Below are 19,405 nucleotides of genomic sequence, written 5' to 3'. Positions count from 1 at the left end.
GGAAATATCCAGAGGTTTTAAAGGATTTGGGGTTTTTTTTAATTTAAGAGAGTGTTGAGAATGTAAAATTGGAATGAAAATACTTCATTGCTCTTTTCAGCAGCCTCCATTACTTTGTGCCTGTATTTCCACAATAGCCATTTGTGGGCATGCCTTTGTAGACTTCTTCCTCCATGTCTTTTATGTGACTGCTGGCAGAAGTCTTCTCAGACGCTTCACATAAGGCTATTTTACTGCTGTAGAAATTGTAGTGGTTCTTCATGTCCCTTCATATCAGACAACCTCTAAGCCAGCCAGGACCTGTGATGGCCGTGTGTTGGCACAGACACGCCCCCATCCCTGCTAGGGTGGCTCCCTTCTGTCCGGTGCCAGATTCCTTCCCTATGCTTTCCTCACTCTTGGTTTCTTGAAATTACCATGTAAAGTGAACATACACCCACTCGGGTACAAGGGAGAGGCGTCCTCTCACACTGGCAGGTGGGGGTCTCCCAGCCCTCCATGCCGACGCCGAGAGGCCCTGGGTCCTGGGGGCTGACCCAGCAGGTTCAGACTGGCCAGAGGCAGGAGGGAGGGCAGAGCATGAGAGCAGGCAGCCATCCCCCTTCCTGTACCCCACAGCTCCATAGTTACCCCTAATTTGAGCATGCTGTCTGTATTCTGTGGGAACCCGGGCTGGCTTGGGGTGTAAATTGGTGCGACCTCTTGAGGGTGGTTTGTTGGTTAGAGGCGGTTCCGAGGCTTGTGTACAACGTGAGCGAGGCCGCTCTTGGTGCCCTTAGAGAGGCAGGGCGCCCCCTTTAGCGACACACCTGGTGCATCCTTACCGCCCCTGCCCAGGCCCTTCCCATGCAGTCTGGTGAAAATGCAGATTCAGACCCAGGGGTCTGGGGGGGGTCCTGGGACCCGCGTTTCTTTTAAGCTCCTTGGGGAGGTTTCCACCACTGCTGGTCCTCAGGCCGCACTGATTAGCAAGGGGATGAGTTGCAGTGGAATTCATATATTAACAGCCTAACTCCAGCATAGGGAAACTTGGTTAAATGATAGCGTGTAGGTCCTGCACAGCCGTGGGAAGTCATTTAAGCTACTGATATTTACTGAGCCCTGATGTGTATTGGGTGTTAGGATGCATTCAGTGATAAAAGCAAAACAAACCCCTGTCCTCCCAGAACTTACATCCAAGCATAGGAGCAGGGCCAGCATAAGAAGTGGGTGACACTCTGAGTTCCATTAGAGTATTTTTTACTCACAGGGGTCCTGGCTGCCATCATTTCAGGGAGTCCAGGGCTCTGGGAAGAGAAGTGGTAAGGTCCTGGAAATGCCATGAAGGTGCCAGGGTTGAAAATTGTGTCTTTGAAACATGGGAACGTGCTTGTGACATGTTTAACTGAAAAGGAGGAAGCAGTCTTTTAAGGTCTGAATTTTGAGTATAAAGAAATAAATGGGTGAAGGGCTGGTGACATCCACTGAAGCATAATGAGTAGTGGTCTCTAAAGGGGACTGACTTATTTCTGATCACTTACATAAGCACATATATCACTTTATAGACTATGAAAACTTAAAACAGCTTGTTTTTCTTTTCCTATGTAGTTTTACTACATGTCCTTTGTTCCAAGATCATTCATTTGCATTATACTTTATAGATACTAACATACAGTTTGTACTTTATTATGTCCACAAAATACTTTCAAAATTTTTTCTTTTTAATTTTGTGTATCTAGCCAACTAGAATCCAAAATCCTTTGAAGTTAAGGGTTTCATTTGATTTTCTCTAGACTCCACCTTGTAACAAATTCTTCCTAAGTACTTATTGAACGAACTGTTCTAATTCTTCTGAATAACGACTGGGCCTCTTCCAAGGCAATGTTGTTTTTCTAAATCTGCAGAGTTTATTATTAGCATGATTGAAAGACTAGGAATGTCTACTTCTTGAAAGTTCTCATTTTTCCCTCGTCACATTCTCTATTGCTACCATTCCCCCCCACCCTCTGCTTTCTCTTACAGTGATGTCAGTACTTCAGTGAGATAAGTGGCCTTTTTATCAAGGCAGTTCCTTCTTGCCTCTGTGTAGCTACAGAAAATCGGGTCCCTTGGGTTGAGCTGTGTCTGTGCATAGTGGGGGGACTTCCCTGTGTGTGGGGCTGGCTCTGTACCGGGTGGCCCAGGAAGTGTGGAAAAGGCCCCACCAACAAAGTGGGCCACACATACCTCAAGCCCAACTTTTTTGGTTACAGATAATGTATGAATAGTCACTAAGAACAAAAATTACTTTTTTCAAGGCCATAGTAATGGTTGGTAACTGTAGTGTTCCCAGAAGACTTACTGTTTGTAATCTCTTGTTGAGTTCCAATAAATGGGAGGTCGGGGGATGGCCATGAGAGGCTCTGATGATAAATTCACGTAGCATCTTTTTAGTTACACTTTTAGGAGTGGTTCCAGCAAACCATCTTGGGGGTTGGGGGAGTTGAGGGTGGTAATTTTGTTAGACTCCTTTGCAAATCACTGTCTATGTCTTTATTAGGGCTCCAGAAGGGGACTCCCTGAAGATACTTCATAGATTTGGGAGGTAAGAGTGTGCCAGGTCTAAGGCCCCCATATCTCAGAATTACCACTCCTGGTCACTGGGCACACTACAGATGCTAGGTCAGACAGGACGATTATCTTTGAATTCTGAGAATTTTGTCCCAGTGAAGTCTCGGAGGTGAGACAAAAAACACCTACCAAGTAGATCATCACAAAGGAAAAGTAGGTCCTAGTAGCAGCTTCAGAATTTGTAGATTCAAGTAAAAAATTATAAAAACAGAAAATAGGAAAGCTGAGCAAATACATTTTTAAGCTAGACTTGTCAGGAAATTTTGGTGTTAACCTGAATCTTGTTTGTTTACATGTATATTACATTTGTGCATAGCTCTAGAATGTCAACCCTCAGTTGGTGTGCAGGGACCTGGTCTCATGCACCTTGTGTCCCTAAGGCCTGGCATGGTCCCAGCACATGGTAGGCACTCAAATAAATGTTGGACATATGAATAAATAATTTTAGAGGAGAGAAGTCTGAAAGAACTCAAAAACCAAATTTTAATTTTAATGATCTCATAAGCAAAACAGTTTTCATGTTTTAATAACATGAAGGTCAGGATTCTGCTGAGCAGGAAGATAGTCTAACCTTGTGTTTCCTGGTAACTAACCCTGTGCTGGTGGCCTTGTGAAGAAAGCTCACCTGGAGCTGTGTAGCCCCCCTGCTAAGGGGCAGCAGGGGGCTCAGAAAAGAGCGTGACAGGTGAAGGGCTCTGCTTTGGGCCAGTCAGGGAGTTAGTGGGAAGTTGCAAGCCTTGTTCCTTATGTAGGGTCATCCATACTGTTTGGGAGTTTCGTGCAAAGCTGATAGAAGCAGTTTTCTATTCATTATTCCATGTAACTGAAGACAGGTGAGTCTAGTTTCTCTCTGCTGTCAGGTGGAGGCTGACATCATTTGGGTTGTTCATACTATTTTTCCACAGGGGCAGCACCAAGTCTAGGGCCCCTCGCCACAGGAAGCAGTGGGTCCCGACTGTTTGAAGGAGTTTTGCCTCTGAAATAAAGCCCAGTTATCTTACCTCCCACTTGTATTTCTCAGCCTGTCTTCATAGAACATCTGTGATCTGAGAATCTTCACAAAAATTCTTAAGCCTATAAAAATCAGAGTATTAACCAACAAATCACTGGTTAGCATCTTTTACTTAGATAACATTTTTGTAGACTGTGAGCGATTCCCATGGAGTTTGCCTGTGTTAATTAAATGTGGCCGCAGTTTCATCTTTTTAAGGTTATAAGGAAGAGGCCACAGTGGTCAGTTAACCAGGAGACCGTAACTGACTTGTGGGGGCGGGTCTGGAAATCAGGCAGCTGGCAGAAACTGCAGAGAAAGCGACCCATGCTGACATCCGGGGAAACCGGCTTCACAGAAGAGGGACCAGTGACTGCAGAAGCCCAGAGGCTGAGATGGGCCAGGGGGCTGGATAGACTGCAGAAAGGCCCGCGGTGGGGCTGGAGCGGAGCAGCAGGGAGAGAGTGGTCAGAGATTGGGGTGGCAGGGATGCAAAGATTATGCAGTCTTGTAGGCACCCTAAAGGTTTCACATTTAAAACCAAGTGTACCGGGAAACTACTGGAAAGTTTTCAGCAGAGACATGAAATGATCTGACTTATGTTTTCAAAAAGATGACCCTGTGGGGGCAGATATACCGGCACCCCGAGAGGCTGTGAGGGAGACTGTGGAGAACCGGGAGTGACAGCAGACATGAGTCATTGCAGCCAAGGATGTATGAAAAAAATGAGCAGTGTGAATCTTGACAAACTTATAAATGACTTCTCACATACAGAAAATAAAATGATAGAAACCAGTGGAAAGAATAGTATATTGGATATGCATTTGGAAAAAACTAACAATTTATTAAAAGTAATGCAAACAAAGGAGATCTCTATTAAAGAAGAATGTGGTACTCTTCATAGTATGATAAAAGGGCTACAACAGACCATTGAATATCAACATAATTTGAAAGGTGAAAATGAACAGTTAAAAAGAAATGCTGATGTTATGAAAGAAAAGTTAAAAATCTTATGATCAGGAATATAAGAATAATATTGCCAAACTCATGACTGAAATGAAAATCAAAGAGGGGGGATATAAGAAAGAAATAAGGAAACTTTACCAGGATATGCAGGAAAAAGTTGTAGTAAATGAAGAACTGATAGAGAAAAAAGAAGTGGAAATTTCCGAGTTAAATGCAAAGTTAAGAACTCAAGAAAAGGCAAAGCAAAATGAAATAATCAGACTACAGCTAGAGTTTGATATCAAACTAGCAAGAATTCAAAATAAATCAAAATCATATCCAGATTCTACTGTTTCGCCGCAGAGTATCTACAGAAGGAAGCTTCAACATCTTCAAGAAGAAAAGGACAAGGAGATTACAGTTCTTCGTAATACCATTCGTGACTTAGAGCAACGCATCTCTGTTGGCAAAGATCCTCACCGTAAGTGTAGACGGTTTTGAGTATAGCAGTATATTCACCCACTGCTGTTTAATTTCTTTAAAAGCAGAATTTTCTTTAAAAGTGAATTTCTAAAAAATCAACTTCTATTGTCAATAAAATATACTGCCTAAATAACAATGGGAAAAAAAACAGCTTTATATATTTTTAATTGAGTTTATTTAAAGAAATCCACACTTTGACCAACTGTGTACTGCATTCTTGCTTAACACTATTTACCATAAAAGAATTCAGGTTTCTAGGACTTAGTTTACCTATTGAACCATCATTGACTATGGAAATACTTACTAAGCAATCAAGAGATAGTCAGCATTCTTTTATCTTTTCCCTTACTGCTTTCAAGACAGGCAATCTCAAATTTTAAAGATTCAATACAATGCTAGATAAAGAAAACAAGATATAAAGGTTCCATTGATATGTGATAGCAAAAATCAAGATATGGATTTTAGAGTAAAAATGGATATTTAAAATGTAGTCATGGCAAAATATTCATGTGTAAGTATTTCTGGATCTTAAAAAGTAGAATTGTTTCAAAGTTTAATCAGTTAAACATGTAAGATTAAAAAGACAAAAATAATATTGTTTTGAGAAATAAAGAAAAAAATGGAAAACATAAAAAAAAAAAAAGATGACCCTGTGTACTAAGTGGGGAATGTGGACAGGGCTGGGGGATGGAAGCATGGGCCAGACGGAAAGTAAGGAAGCCACTCAGGAGACAGCCCTCGGACCTGCACACTGGTTGTTCCATTAGGTGGAGCAGTGGGAATGGCTTTTGTTTTTATCTTGCTGGACTCAGTTTTTGCATCTGTGAAATGGAGATCGTGGAGCTGTCTCATAGTTGCTCTGAGAAGTGAATGAGTAATGCCGGCTGGACTTGTACCTGGACTCATTAAGTTCAGATCACGTTAGCTTAACTTTTATTGTTTCTCTGCTGCTACAGCCTTTCTCCCCAGGGAAAACCACTGCCATGAATTTGATAGGTATCCAGTCTGTGTTCTGATATTTTTACTGCTTATATGTATATTCATAATCATTATATATATTTAATGTATTGTTCAGAATTTACAAATTGGTGTTATTTTGAATATTTCATTTTAAAAATTGGTTTGCTCAGCAGTATGTTTGCATTCTGTCCATGCTTGTAATACAGATCTAGTTGGTTATTTTAATCATCACCATTACTAGTTACCATGCTTTGTAATGCATTCTCTACAAATGGACAGTGAGGTCTTAACTCCATTTTCTCTGTGACCAGCAGTGCTGTGCATCCACCTCCAGCCTGCAGGGACAGTGGCCAAAACCTCCCTGGGGTGCATGCTTAGCTGTGGACCTACAGGGCCAGTTATATAGTGTTGTCAAATACTGCTCCTCATGGAAAGTCTTAGCAAGGTGTTCAGTGAACTCGAAAACTGTTTCTTATTTCAGATAAATGAGAAATTCACTGTGTAAGTCTTTGAGAAGACTATTGGGTCTTGTTGGGTGCCTGTGCCACAGGAAGGAGCAGAGAAGTGATGGAGAGGTACTGGGATTTGTTTTAATCAGGAACGTAATGCACGAGAACTCAAGAATGCTGTCCCAAAGTAAGGAGTTTTTATAAGGAGAGATCCCTGGAAGCGGACCCCTGGCCTGCAGGGCTGTGCCCACCATGCAGAGGCACCCCCGCCCGTGGAGCCATGCCCACCATGCGGGGCTACCTGCCCTTGGCCGCTGGGAAGCACCAGGGTGTCAGGAGGTAGAAGGAGAGAAAGGAAAGCATGGGAAGGAGCGGGCAAGGCAGGGCGAACAGCTTAGTGTTGGATGTTTCTGGTGGACGGTGGTGCTGGTTGCCCAGTACCTGGCCCTGGGTGGTCAGGACAGAAGAAACCTTCCCCTGAAGTATAAAAGCCAGGGAGGGAAGGTGGTGGCAGGGGGAAAAGCACCCACCCTCTTCCCCGATGTTGTGATGGGGCAGTTCATCATGGCCCTTGGAGGTCTCAGCGTCTTCCCTCGGATCAGGCCGGATTATATATAGACTGCTGTCCAGAGCTCAGCTCTGCAGACTGTGAAGCCTAAGGTCACCTTTGAATAAAGGTGATGCTAGAGCTTTGAATTTGCCAGCAAATGTAAAAAAAACAACATCCTAAAGTCTCTCCTCCACCCTGATTCCTGTGGTGATGGGCCTACCTCAGTAGAATCTCCCCTTGTCTTGTCCTCTTGACCAGCTGAGGAAAACTCTGGAAGTGCCTTTGTACATGAATAAACTAATAACTCCAAAACCTGAGCTCCCAAACAGGCAGATTCTGAGTACTTTGATTCTGAGTACTTTGGTAAACTTTCAAAGGTAGTTTGATAAAATGACATGTTAACATTAAATTTCTATTTCTAAACTGTAATTTATAATATTTTCAAATGGTAGTCAAGGGAAAACCCAAATAGCCCACGTGGAGCCTGGGCTGCCTTTCAGCCCCGCACCAGGCCTCAGGACCCTCCAGACCCCTCTCCTCTCCCAGCCTCCCCAGCTCCTACTCAGTTTTTCAAAACTGCTGACCTCAGGGCCTTGTCCTGCCACCTACTGCATGGCTGGCTCCCTCCTGTCCTTAAGGCTGGCTTCCATGTCACCTTAGCAGCCTCCCCTGACAGCCCTGTGGATGACGACACCCTTTACTGATTATCCCCTTCAGAGCATGGACCCTATGGCTGCACTGCAGCTATCCCACTTCTCTCTCTGTCCACGTGGGTTTTGTGTTCCTCCTCCCCTAGCTCGTGGGCTTCACGGGCTGGGCCTCCCCACCCCTGTCAGGCCCTGCCCTGTCCTCCATACCTGCACAGCACTGGCACCTGGGGACTGTTGTGGATGAACTGAATGGGACAAGCAGGCTGCCTCAGAATTGAAGTGATTTTCTTGTCACCCACATACTATTTGTTAGGCACTGGAAATAAAGTGGCAGATGGGTCCAAGAACTATGCTTAGGCTTGTGGCATGCCATGGGAGAGCATAGGAAGGGTGCTAATGGGATTTGTGGGGTCAGTTAGGGAACCCTTTCTAACAGAATGTCAAACCAAACATAGGCATGTATCAATAGGGCTATTTACAAGGAATTCACCTCTGGAAGGTGATTTGGCACAGCCCCTCTTAGAGTTCCCCTCAGTCCTGAAACTGTGTGAAATTGTGAGCCATGAAAAAAGCAGGAAAAGGAAGTTTTGTGTTGGGGCTGTGCTTTTAATTTTAAAAAGGATTGTTGGATACAGCTTCACTGAGGTGATGCCTGCCTGAGCAGACTTTTTTCTTCTCACAAAAGAAATTGCCTAAAAGTCTCAGTTTGTGACTCTGACTTTATTTGTGAGCTTGGACCAGGTTGAGAGGGGTCTTTATTTTGGTGTCTGTAGTTGCCTTTCATTCAGCTTACTGGGATTCTTAAAGACACATTACCTGCGTGGGCCAGGACAGCAGATGGGGGCTGGAGTCTGTCTCTGTTGTGAGCGCCCAGCCCTGGCACGGCAGGGTGTCCTGATCTCTGTCCCCCTCACAGAGGAGTCTTTGTAGAGGGGCAGACACAGCTGTAGCCCCCAATCTCAAAATCTTCTGACTAATTGTGGGGTTTACATTTTCCAAGTGCAGTCTCACACTTCCCACTGGAGGGTGACCTCCATTTCCTTGCTGCTGTCAGCCCCACCTTTTGAGCTACCCCCACTTAGCACTCACCTTGAATGGCTGGCATTCTGCCCAGCCCCTTTCTCTTGGGGTGCAGCAGGCCTCTTGATACAAGGTGTGCTTCACTTGCTCCAAACAGTGGGTGTGCCTGATGTCAGTAAGCCCTCCAGCAACTGTCACCAACTGGGCCCTGCTGCCTGCCGCAATAGGAGGGTGAGGCAGCAGGGGAGCCGGGGCAGGAGGCCATCACTGAGCACCCTTTTGTACCGGATTGAATTTGATTGTGGGCATGTAATCATCTACTTTTAAATAAAAATTTTAAAAAATCATCTTACTAAGAAAGAGCTTAGTTTCATCAAAGCTGGTAATATTCATAATTTTTAAACTTTGTTTCATCTTAGAGCTAGAAAACAAAACATAAACTAACCTCTTATTATAGGGGATAAAGCAATGATGTTTTAAAAGTCACTAAGCTCTTTTGAATTTATAAATGTGTTGATCCTTAAACCCATTTAAAAATATTGAGTAACTGTACTTTTTTACCAGCTTTATCATTTGTTGAAGGTAGAGGTTTTGTGCTGTGTTCATTTGTCTATACTCTCCCGCATTATCTAGATGGACTTTGAAATTCATGATAACTGCTTGTGCATTCAGGTGGCTTTCAGTAGGGCACAGTCAGGGAAATTGCATATCACCGTATTACAGGAGCATGGAGTCGCCCGTTTTAGCAAATTACCAAGGTCTAAAGACTCTCTTAGTGTCTTTCTTAGCAGCTTGAAAGAAAAAGAATGTTTAAGCTAAGAAAAACACTGTCGGAATGATTTATCATAATTTTGAGGAAAAGCAGATGTGGGTCCTTAAGGAGGTTTTCTTACTTGAAAACTGAAAATAGATTTTTCTTAGAATTAGTAACGAAAGGATTAGCATAGTTTGCAGGTTTCTATTACTAAGGAATAGTCTGACATGCAGTTCTGTTTAGCACTTGAGAACCTGTCTGACTGCCCCTCACGCACTAGTGGGCTCGCATTACTAGGCAGACTTTCTGGGAGGCTCCCTCCACACTCTAAGTAGCCAGAGCTTTATGTGTTAATTGTCAGATTTCCTTCGGTTTTAAATGGAGGTGAAATGTAACTTTTCACCTGGTTCTTAATGGAAGGTGCTTTGTAAGAAATGGACAGTGGGGTTTGGTGTGGCCTGCCCAACAAACCCTTCGTGTGCATGCTGCCCGGAAACTGTGACCTTTAGAAATAGCACAGCTCTGAATAGAACAGGATCGAGAGCTGCTTCCTGAGAGCCCACCAGGAGAAATAATTTTCGCTTTGTTGTCCTTTACTGCTTCATAACCTGTTAAGTAGGGTCAGTGTACTTTCAGGTACATGGATTTTACTTTGAGGTCTCTTCTCAAATTATTTTTTAATAAGCCTGTATAGTAAACAAAAATGGTCAAAGTTACCATAATGGTTGTTACATAAAATTTATCTGAGTAATAAGAAGCAAAAGCTTTCTCCTGTGTGTTCTAAACAGGTCATCCCATCTGGCCGTCCTGGGGCCCTCTCTTGTGCCGTGGAGAAACCAGGCTTCTGGTAGCTTGGTTGATCTTTGGTTTTCCACAGAAGTCCAGGGACACCAGCAGATGGGCCCCAGCCCATAGTCACAGTGCCCTGGGGGCCTGTAGGATGCAGAGCGGTGAGCAGCCCTGCCCCTGGCTAGGAGCTGAGCTCGCCTTTCTGGGTCTGTAGTTGCTGCCCGGCTCCCAGAAGTCCCCATATGCCCAGCCTGGGACTTGGGGCTGGCAGCTTCCTGGAAGTCTGTGTTCTCTTTCAAGTTTGAATCTCCTTTTGCTTGGAAGATAATGTCCCCTCACTTGTCTACGTGAGAAGTCTCTGTTCTGATTCTCTGCACCTACTGTTGCAAAGGCTGGGCTTCAGACCTGGTAGCCCCTGTTGAATCAGGTCTTCCCTGGGGCCCTGCCTCCCCATTTTTTCTTACTATCTTGCCAGGAACTGCTGGGATTTGTTGTTTGGGATCCAACTTTTTAGTTAGTAATAGGATCCTGAGTAGAGTTCCTCCTGAAGGTAATGACATGGTTATTGTAATAATTGTTACTGCTTTTATTATTATTTTGCCCATTGCAGTGAACTCTGAAAAATAAAGCTAGAGATTTCCTCCCCTTCTGGGGTTAATCTTTTCTTAATGTCAGAACTCCCTACAGGAAAATGATTGTATTTAATATCTGTTGATTAGGAGAAGGCATAACACTGGAAGGCTGCTCCAATTCAGTATGCTCTTAAAGAATTACGATGTCTTATTCCTCAGAAAAGCATTTGTATGCTATGAAAAGAAATAATACATGTATGTGCAACAATTGCTTCTATTTAAACTCCACCAGTCTCTCTGCAGTTTTAATTTACTTGCTATAGTAAATTAAGCTGCCTCTTCCGTCTAACTTTTCCTGTAAACAGGCTTTTCTTTTGTCTTTGACGTATGAAAAAGAGAGCATTTTAAAAGGAATTTCCAGACCACTTGTACAACCAAGTTGCTTTCACATGAACTATGGGCCTTTGTAAGGACCTGGGCTTTTACTCTGATGAGTTTGAGCAGAGGAGTACCATGAACTGACTTACTGTCAGAGTAGATTGAAGGGGCCCGTGTAGACCTAGGGAGGCTGGTTAGCAAGTTTGCAGTGACCCAGGTGGAGATGGTGGCCTGGCCAGAGCCACAGTCATGGCAGTGCATGAAGCAGTCAAGGCTGAGATACATCTTGAAGGTCACGTGACAGCATCTGCTGACAGCTGGGTGACAAGAACGGTGTTGTTTCCTACTCCTCCCTGTGGGTTCCTGAGCACCTGCTAGTGGAGGCCTGGCTGGGTGTGGGCTGCCTGTGTCCAGGGGGGTGACTGCCCAGTGCCTGCCTGCAAGGGGAGTGCAGGCTCCGAGTCGGTCCCTTGGCCCCTGCCTTGGTATCTGCAGTGGTTGCCAACGTCACTTTCCCAAAGGTGCCATGGCAGCAGAGCCAAGTGCTGCCAAGGCCATTGCCAAATGGACCGCTGTGTGCAGTGTCGGACACCGCTGCCCATTGTGTCCACTTGGAATTTAAAGGAGGAAGTGGGCTCTCAGTGCGGAGGAAGCGAATGAGCAGATTCATGAAATATATATTGAGAATTGTAGAGACTAATTCTTTGCTCTTTTATAAGTGCTAATTGCACATAAAGTAATATTTTCATTTTTCATCATCTGAATGTTTACTGGGCCAGTCCATAAAGACAGATGCCCAGAGAACAGGGCCTCCTTACTAGTGGCCTGAATCCCAGAATGGAGGACAGAGCCCAAATAATGGGAGGGTTTCAAGTTTCCTATAGCCGCTGGGGGCTAGAAAGCTGCGTGAGTTGTTTTAACAGCTCCTCATGATCAGCTGAGTATGGCTGTCCTGGTTCTGTTGTGCCCAGTTATGTTTGCACCGAACACCTGTTCTGGAGTCTTAGCAGTGTTGCCACACTTCGGTGTGAGTCTGCCTGGTGCTCGTATTTACCTTACCCAGCCTCAGCCTGTCCATCAGATGGTTTCTGAGAGAGGAGCGAGAACATGAGCAGGCTGAATGTCGTCCAGCCTTACTGGTGTTTTCCCATCAGACACCTTACCTTAGTGCCTCGCTATGTGAAGGAATTCCTCTGTCTAGAGGCAAGAGCTGATGCTCACCCTCCCATCAAATTCAAGGTTGTCCTGAGTGAGAACTCCAGCTCCAGGCTGTAAATTCTTCTTTATGCCTTCGGTGTGAAGTTTTGTTGGAAATGCTGACTGATCTTGCTTCTCTTACTGGAGATGAGAGACTTTGAGAAATTCAAACATGCTTGAAAAATTCAAGCATTTTTGTTATTAGTAGTTCCTTTATTATTTTCTCTATTTTTAACTAATTTGTTACTTGTATTTATCATTCACTAATTTTATTTCATTATTGTTTATTACTAATAAGACTAAGAAGGAAAATGAATGCTTATATAAAACGTGATTTGAAGTATAGAAACCAAATACCTATTTATTTTCTACTTTGGGTTGTCATTGTGTGTGTATATAGATAGATAAAAAGTTTGCTTCATTTTCAGTTGCTAATTATTGCAGTTTCTCTTGGAGCTATGGTTTGAAGATGGGACTGGTTAAATATTATTAGAGGACAATTTTAGCGAACCAAACCGACCAATTAAAAAAAAAATCGGGAAAATTAAAGGAAAGTGAAAAGTTTCCAAATGTAAATATGTAAGTCGGTACAGCCTTTTTGGAGAGCAGTTTAGTAATATTTATCAAAAGCCTCAAAAATATGTGCATTCTTTTTGACTCAGCAATTCTGTGATTCAGCTTCTAGGGATTTATCACAGGAGAATAGCTATGTGCAGATATGCCTATATCAGGGAGTTCCTTGTATTGTTCATACTTTCCAGGCATTTGAAACAATTCAGATGTTCAGCAACAGAGGGTCAACTTAATTATGGCAGTTCCCATATGTTGGATTACATATGCATTAGTTACAAATCTTGAAGTGTTGAAATACTTAATGATGGGTGTTGGGGGGTGTTTATGATATATTTCTAGAAATGTTTTTAAGGATTTATAAAATGTTTATACTCACAAAGAAAGAATTCCTTTAAAGAATGAGACATAACATTTTAAGATGTAAACTAAAGTAATTTCTAGATAGTGATTTTTTTTGAGGATTTAATTTTCTACTTTATGCATTTTTACATTTCTTCTATTTTCTACACCAAAAATATTTTTGTAACTGGAAAGAAACAAATACCATTTTAAGTGTTCCCATACAGCAGTGCTTATACATTACAGAGATGTGATGTGAGCCACATTTTTACTTCAAATTAGCCACATTAAGAAAGGTATAAAAGCAACAGATAAAATTAATTTTAATAATGTTTTAATAACCCCAAATAAGTGTTATAATTTCAACATGTAATCAATATAAAAAATTAAAAGATGCTTACATGTATTTTTCATGTAAGTCTTTGAAATCTAGCATGTTTAATAGCCCAGTTCAGGCTGGCCACATTTCCCCTGCTCAGTAGCCACGAGTGGCTAGGGGCCTCTGTCCTACAGAGCAGCCGAAGATGTCGTAGTCTGTGCTGCTAAGAGAGTGTGTGTGAGTGGAGGCCTTTTACTTTTTGGCGATTAAAGTAGGCTCTGAGCTCACCAAATTTCCTCTAATATAGCCAAGCAAACAACATATCCCATATGTCTAGGTTTAATTATAGTTTTTTAAAAGCACATTCTAGAGAATACTAGAAATGTCAGGCCCTCTCCAAGGCCAGTTCAGTTCTCGTTCTGGTCAGTGCCTGCTGTCAGTTCTGTGCGAACAGGCAACAGGCAAGACCCTTTCTGCCTCCTGCCCCTTTCTTTGCCCCCTTATCTCCCCAGATACACCTGGAGAGGTAGAGAATATAGGTCAAAAACCACCAGCCATAGAATCACTGAGTCACTTCTAATGGCTGTGTGACTGAGCTTCAGTTTTTTATTCATCTGTAAAACAGGCATAATTTTCTTCACCTCACAGTGCTATAAAGACAAAATGAGCTAATGGATGTTAGGCACATGCCAGATTGTTGTTCACATGGCAAGTCCTTAGTGTGATAAACATAAACGTGCTGCTGTGGCATCTCGGGCACAGCCTTTTGGTTGTCAGAAGAGTGGATTTCATATGTGTCTGCGTCTGCTTATTCAACACCTTGATCAGAATTTAAAGGCTTTGCAGAAAGGTAGCATTTTTGTAACTTCGGAGCCTTTATTGATCAAATATGCCAGCACCCCAAGCTTGATCAAATTGGAAGCAGAGACAGTGGTTCAGGAATAGGGTTCTGATGTCCTTCACATCTCTGACCTTTGGCCAAACCAAAGGTAGTCTTTTAAAGGGAATGTTAACGGCCCGTCCTTGGTAGCATCTATAGGGCAGAAAATGTTGTATGGCAGCTCTGTGCTTCCCAGACCTTACCTTGCCATCCACAATGCCAACAAATTGGCTGAGATGGTGTTTCATCAAAACCAATCCAGTGGCACTGTCCCCAAAGGACAACAGTTTCACACTTTTCTCAGACCTCATCACACAGTTTCTTTCTCCTCTCTTATCAGTTCTTCCCCAAACCCAACTCATACTGTTTGGACTTGTGACGTTCAGCGCAGTAATGTTAGGTGGAAGTGGTGGGGCAGGAGAGAGGCCAGCCTCGCAGACACCATTATATATTCTATATTCTATTTCATGTTTTAACTGCTCACTAGATTATTTCACAGCATAGATCCTAACTTGGATTTTGAAAAGATGAATTAGCACATTAAGCTGTGTTACCTGTTAGTAGTGTCTGTGAGATCCCCCCTGCCCGCCTTGGAATTGTATTAATTATCTATTTATTCTCAAATTTCTTTAACATTTTCAGTGCTTAATAGGAAGGTTTTATTTCCCCTCCTACCAGTGTTGGTCTTTATAACATTTAATGAAATGTTTAGTCAAAGTAGATTCCAGGGCTTGTCGCCTGACACCTGGGAGAGAAGAGAAAAAGCTGGTCTCTACATGGCTCCAGGAGGCGATTTCTCACAACTCCAGTCTCCTGGTTCTTGAGTTCTGCAATCCAGCATGGATTTTCACATTCCAGTTTAGATCTGAGGAATTCTGAACTGATGTTGAATTCCTTTTCTTGTTTTGTTTTTTTAACTTTCGGAAGAACTGCCTTTCCTAGGCAGTGGAGAGAGGTTGACAGGTGATAGGTGGCTTCCCCCACACTTCCTAGACCCAGAGTTCCTAACAGTGCCACCCATTTCCAGAAAATGTTTCCTTAGATTTCCCATTGTCCATTAAATTTGACATAAGCCTGGCCAAATCTCAGCACCCCCAGGCCATCCCCTCGTCCAGACTCAACCTGGAGGGCTGGTGGCCCTGTGCTTATCTGCCCCTCCCTCCAGGCCAGTGAGCTCTGCTCTCTGCTTCTAGATCTCATCTTCCCGTTGCTTCTCTCTACCTGCACCGGCTCCCTCCCCCGCAGACACCTCCCTCCAGATGCCCCTTCTCCTGGTCAGTGTTCCCTGCTATTACTGAATAAAGTACGGACCTCCGAGCTCACCACACCTGGCTCTAACCGCCCCTCTCACCCGTGGTGACGTTTCGGACTGCCGCAGGATATCTCTCCTGCCCTGATGACGGCCTTTGTCTCTGGCCAACCGTGGGATGCGTAGTTCGCTCCTGTGCCTGTGCTGGAAGCTCTCAGCGCCTTTGTTTTTCCCTTACCGGCCCTTTTCTTTGCCTGAGGCAAGCGCTCAGCACAGCCGTGGGTGGAACTCTGGGGGCAGCTCTGGAGAAGTGACTCTGGTGAGGACAGCAGCACGGGGCGAGGAGGCCATCCAGTTCAGGGCCACAGAATAACGGGGGGCGCTCCGACGACCCGTTTGCCTGCTTGCTGCCCCCCTTTCTCAGTCTCTCTCACCTCTGAGTTAGAAGGTGTCCTCCACTGCAGTTTTAGAAGCCAAGAGGAGCCATCTGCCTTTGCTTGCTGGGCTTCTTCACTTAAAGAAATGTATCCTGTTTACATTTCTGGCAGCATTTCTTTTATTTGGATGGTGGCCAAAGGCAAACAACTCAGCCTAGTGGGTTTAAAAAACAAAACAGCTTTCCAAATACATATGCTGTCATCAAATTGGGTGAACATTCAAAACCTTAAGATTTGCTCAATGTAACTGTTTCATCCTATGGAAAAAGTTTATTTGATCTACTAGCATTTTATATCTGTGTTAGCTTTAGTATTTATTGTGGGAAGATTTTAGTAAGGAATGACCAAGATCAGGTTTGATTAGGGGCTGAACTAACAAAATCTATTTTGAAATGAGATAACAGAATTTGCAGCTTTTGGTCTTTGTCCAGTAAAACCAAAAAACCCCCAAATCTACATCCCCAGCAGACAGGGAATCTGTTCTCTGACTAAAAGTTTAAATTACTGAGTTTATAAGCTGTCTTAAAAATGTGCTCTTTGAACAGTTTGAAGTGTTACATAGTATTGAGATGAAATCATCCAACTGCTTACAACTATTTATATTTGGGTAACCAAATAAAATGTATAGTTATCAAAAATTAATAATTTTTGAATAATTTAGGAACACTTCTTGAAAGAGGGCTTTCCTTAGAGCCCTAACAGACTTGAGTAAATTGTCTTCTGCCTCAGTTTCTTTTTCTTTAAAGTGTAAATGGATTTTAGGGTTTTCTTGGCCTTTGTGTTTTAGGACATTGGTCTTACTGGGAAAGGCTAGGGGCAGGATGTTTTATTACCCTAGTGTGCCTCTATATTAGTATCTTTTTGAGGCACTAACAGCTCTGCATAATGATGGTGGCATGTCTGACTATCAGTTCTGCAGAAGTGCAGTAAACAGGACATTTCCCAAGACCTTAAGCTCCCTCTAGAAAGGAAGAGAAAGTGGACTCAGATTTTAAGCAGATGTCCCAAGGCAGAAAAGCTCCCTAGGTCTCAGTGTTGGATATTCAGAACAAAGTTAGCACAGAGTGGTTTTTGACCAGAATAATTGAAAAGGGCAACGGAGAGGTGTCTTTTTTTCTTGATGCCTTTTTCCTCCAAATGGAGTAAGAGAGAGAAACAGACTATAGCTAACTGGTATAGTTCAAGGTTCGTCAGCAGTTATGCCAGTTACCCCTGGATTTGTAAAAAGAAAAGTAAGGAGCTTTTTTTCATGTTTGGGTGAAGGTAGTTTGGACCAGTTCCAGCTTGCCTGGGGGGCAGCATGCAGTGGGAACACAGGCTGCTTTTGGATATACCAGTTTGTTTTTTTTTTAAGCCAAACCTGTGTTCACCCCAATAATTAGGGAAGGCCTGGTTTTTTGTGCAGTGTTGAAAACTGTCTCAGTAAGTGACCGCTCAGGCTTCTAAATCCATTTTAATTCTTTGCCTTCATCTCTGCCATAGAAAAAGGAAACTCCCCAGGGAGCAGAGGCCCAGTTTAACTTGTGAGTGAGTTTGTGTTTCTTCAAAGCTAACCTTTTTTAGCTCTGAGAGATAGCCTGCGTGTCAGACCACATCCGCTGTACTGGAGGAGCGTCCTCACAAATGACCATGGGGAAGGTGGGGATCCCCTGACCAGCTCCCTCTGCCAGGCGTGGGCGCCTGCAGGGACGGTGGGGGCCCTTCTGTGTTTGCACAAAGGTGCCAAGGATCTCACCAGAGGAATCTCCTCTGCCTCCGTGTGCACAGTGACTTTTTGTTGTGCATAATGTGGAGCATTTGAAACCCCTTTGTTTTCTTTGGTTCTTGAACCCTTTCAATATTGTCCTTTGGTACCAGTGGGAGTTTGGTGCTATACTGTCAGAGAAAGTGGCATGGCAGGAGGGACCCAGAGGCAGGAATGTGGGGGGTGGGGAGACCGAAAGGAGAGCTGAGGATTTATTTAAGCTAATTTTCCTGCCTGGTAGGTTCTCATCCACTGTTGCCACTTGTTGAGATTAACCTGCACTTTGAGAAGCTCAGTTTGACACCCGGTTCCAGCTAGGATTTTCCAGCCTCACTTTTTCCTGCTCCTCTCTTCCTTTGGCCCCTAGTAACCTTCCCTTTCCACACCACGTAATGGGAACATACATTGCCGTGATTGCTAGTTGACTTTTTTTCCCTTAACTTTTTATTTTGAAATAATTACAGGTTCACAGGAAATTTCCAAGATAGAATCACCCAGTTCTCCATCGGTTACATGTCATGTAACTACTAGGGGTGGAAGGCCAGAGCTGATGTGATGCATATGCACGTGGTTCTGTGTCACACTGTCACGCATAGGCCTGTGGAACCACCCCTGCTATCAAGACCCAGAACTGCTCCATCACAACTAAGACGCCCCCCTCCGGCACCCTTTATAGTCATGTCCACCTCCTTCCTCCTCCATCCCTCACCCCAGCGACCAAGATTTTGTTTTCCAACTCTATATAACTGTCATTTCAAGAACACTACATAAATGGAATACCATATAGTAGGTGACCTTTTGAGGTTGTCTTTTTTCGCCTGGGCCATCTCCCTGAGATCCATCCACGGTGCTGCTGTATCAGTTCACTCCTTGTATTACCAAATCATGTGCAGGAGGTACCATGCATGGTCTCACCATTTATCTGTTGAAGGGCATCAGTTGTTTCCAGCTTTGAGCTGTTACGAATAAAGTTGCTATGAACATTCCTGCACAGATTTTGTGTGGACATAAATTTTCATTTCTCTGGAATAAATGCTCAGCAGTGAGTTTGCAGGGTTATATGATGTGTGTATTTAATTTTTAAAGAACCTGGAAAACTTACCAGAGTAGCTCTTCCATTTTACATCCTCACAGCAATGTAGGAAAGAGCACATCTCGTGGCGTCACCACCGTTTAGTATTGCCACAGTTTTCTGCTTTAGTGTTTTTGATAGGTGTGTCATGATATTTTAACAAGGTCATAATATGCTCTTCCCTGATGGCTAGTGATCTTGAACTCTTGCCTTCCCCTGGCTTACGTGTTATCTGTATGTGCTCTCTGGTGAAACAGCTCCTCATGTCTTTTCCCATTTTTTGTTGGATTGTTTTTTTAACTGTTGAGTTGTGAGCATTCTTCATATATTCTAAGTATGAGTCTTTTGTCAGATACATGCTGGGCAGACATTTTCTCCCAGTCCATAGCTTATCTTTTCAGCCTCTTAAGAGAATCTTGCAGAGCAAAAGTATTAATTTTAATGAAGTCCAATTCATTTATTTTT

At 43.4% G+C, this 19,405-nt stretch overlaps 1 protein-coding gene and 1 pseudogene across 3 annotated transcripts in view; both read left to right on the top strand.

The window, feature by feature from the left end:
* The window catches only part of GNA12 (G protein subunit alpha 12), a 99,725-nt gene that overhangs the window by 17,147 nt on the left and 63,173 nt on the right, over window positions 1–19,405 (top strand). The gene's annotated exons all lie outside the window — the stretch shown is intronic.
* Window positions 2,579–5,330, top strand: LOC108387096 (coiled-coil domain-containing protein 152 pseudogene; annotated as a pseudogene).

Source organism: Manis javanica, chromosome 10, assembly GCF_040802235.1.
Source record: "Manis javanica isolate MJ-LG chromosome 10, MJ_LKY, whole genome shotgun sequence".
In the NCBI taxonomy this organism is placed as follows: Eukaryota; Metazoa; Chordata; class Mammalia; order Pholidota; family Manidae; genus Manis; species Manis javanica.
This window is presented reverse-complemented; position numbering and strand designations above follow the sequence as displayed.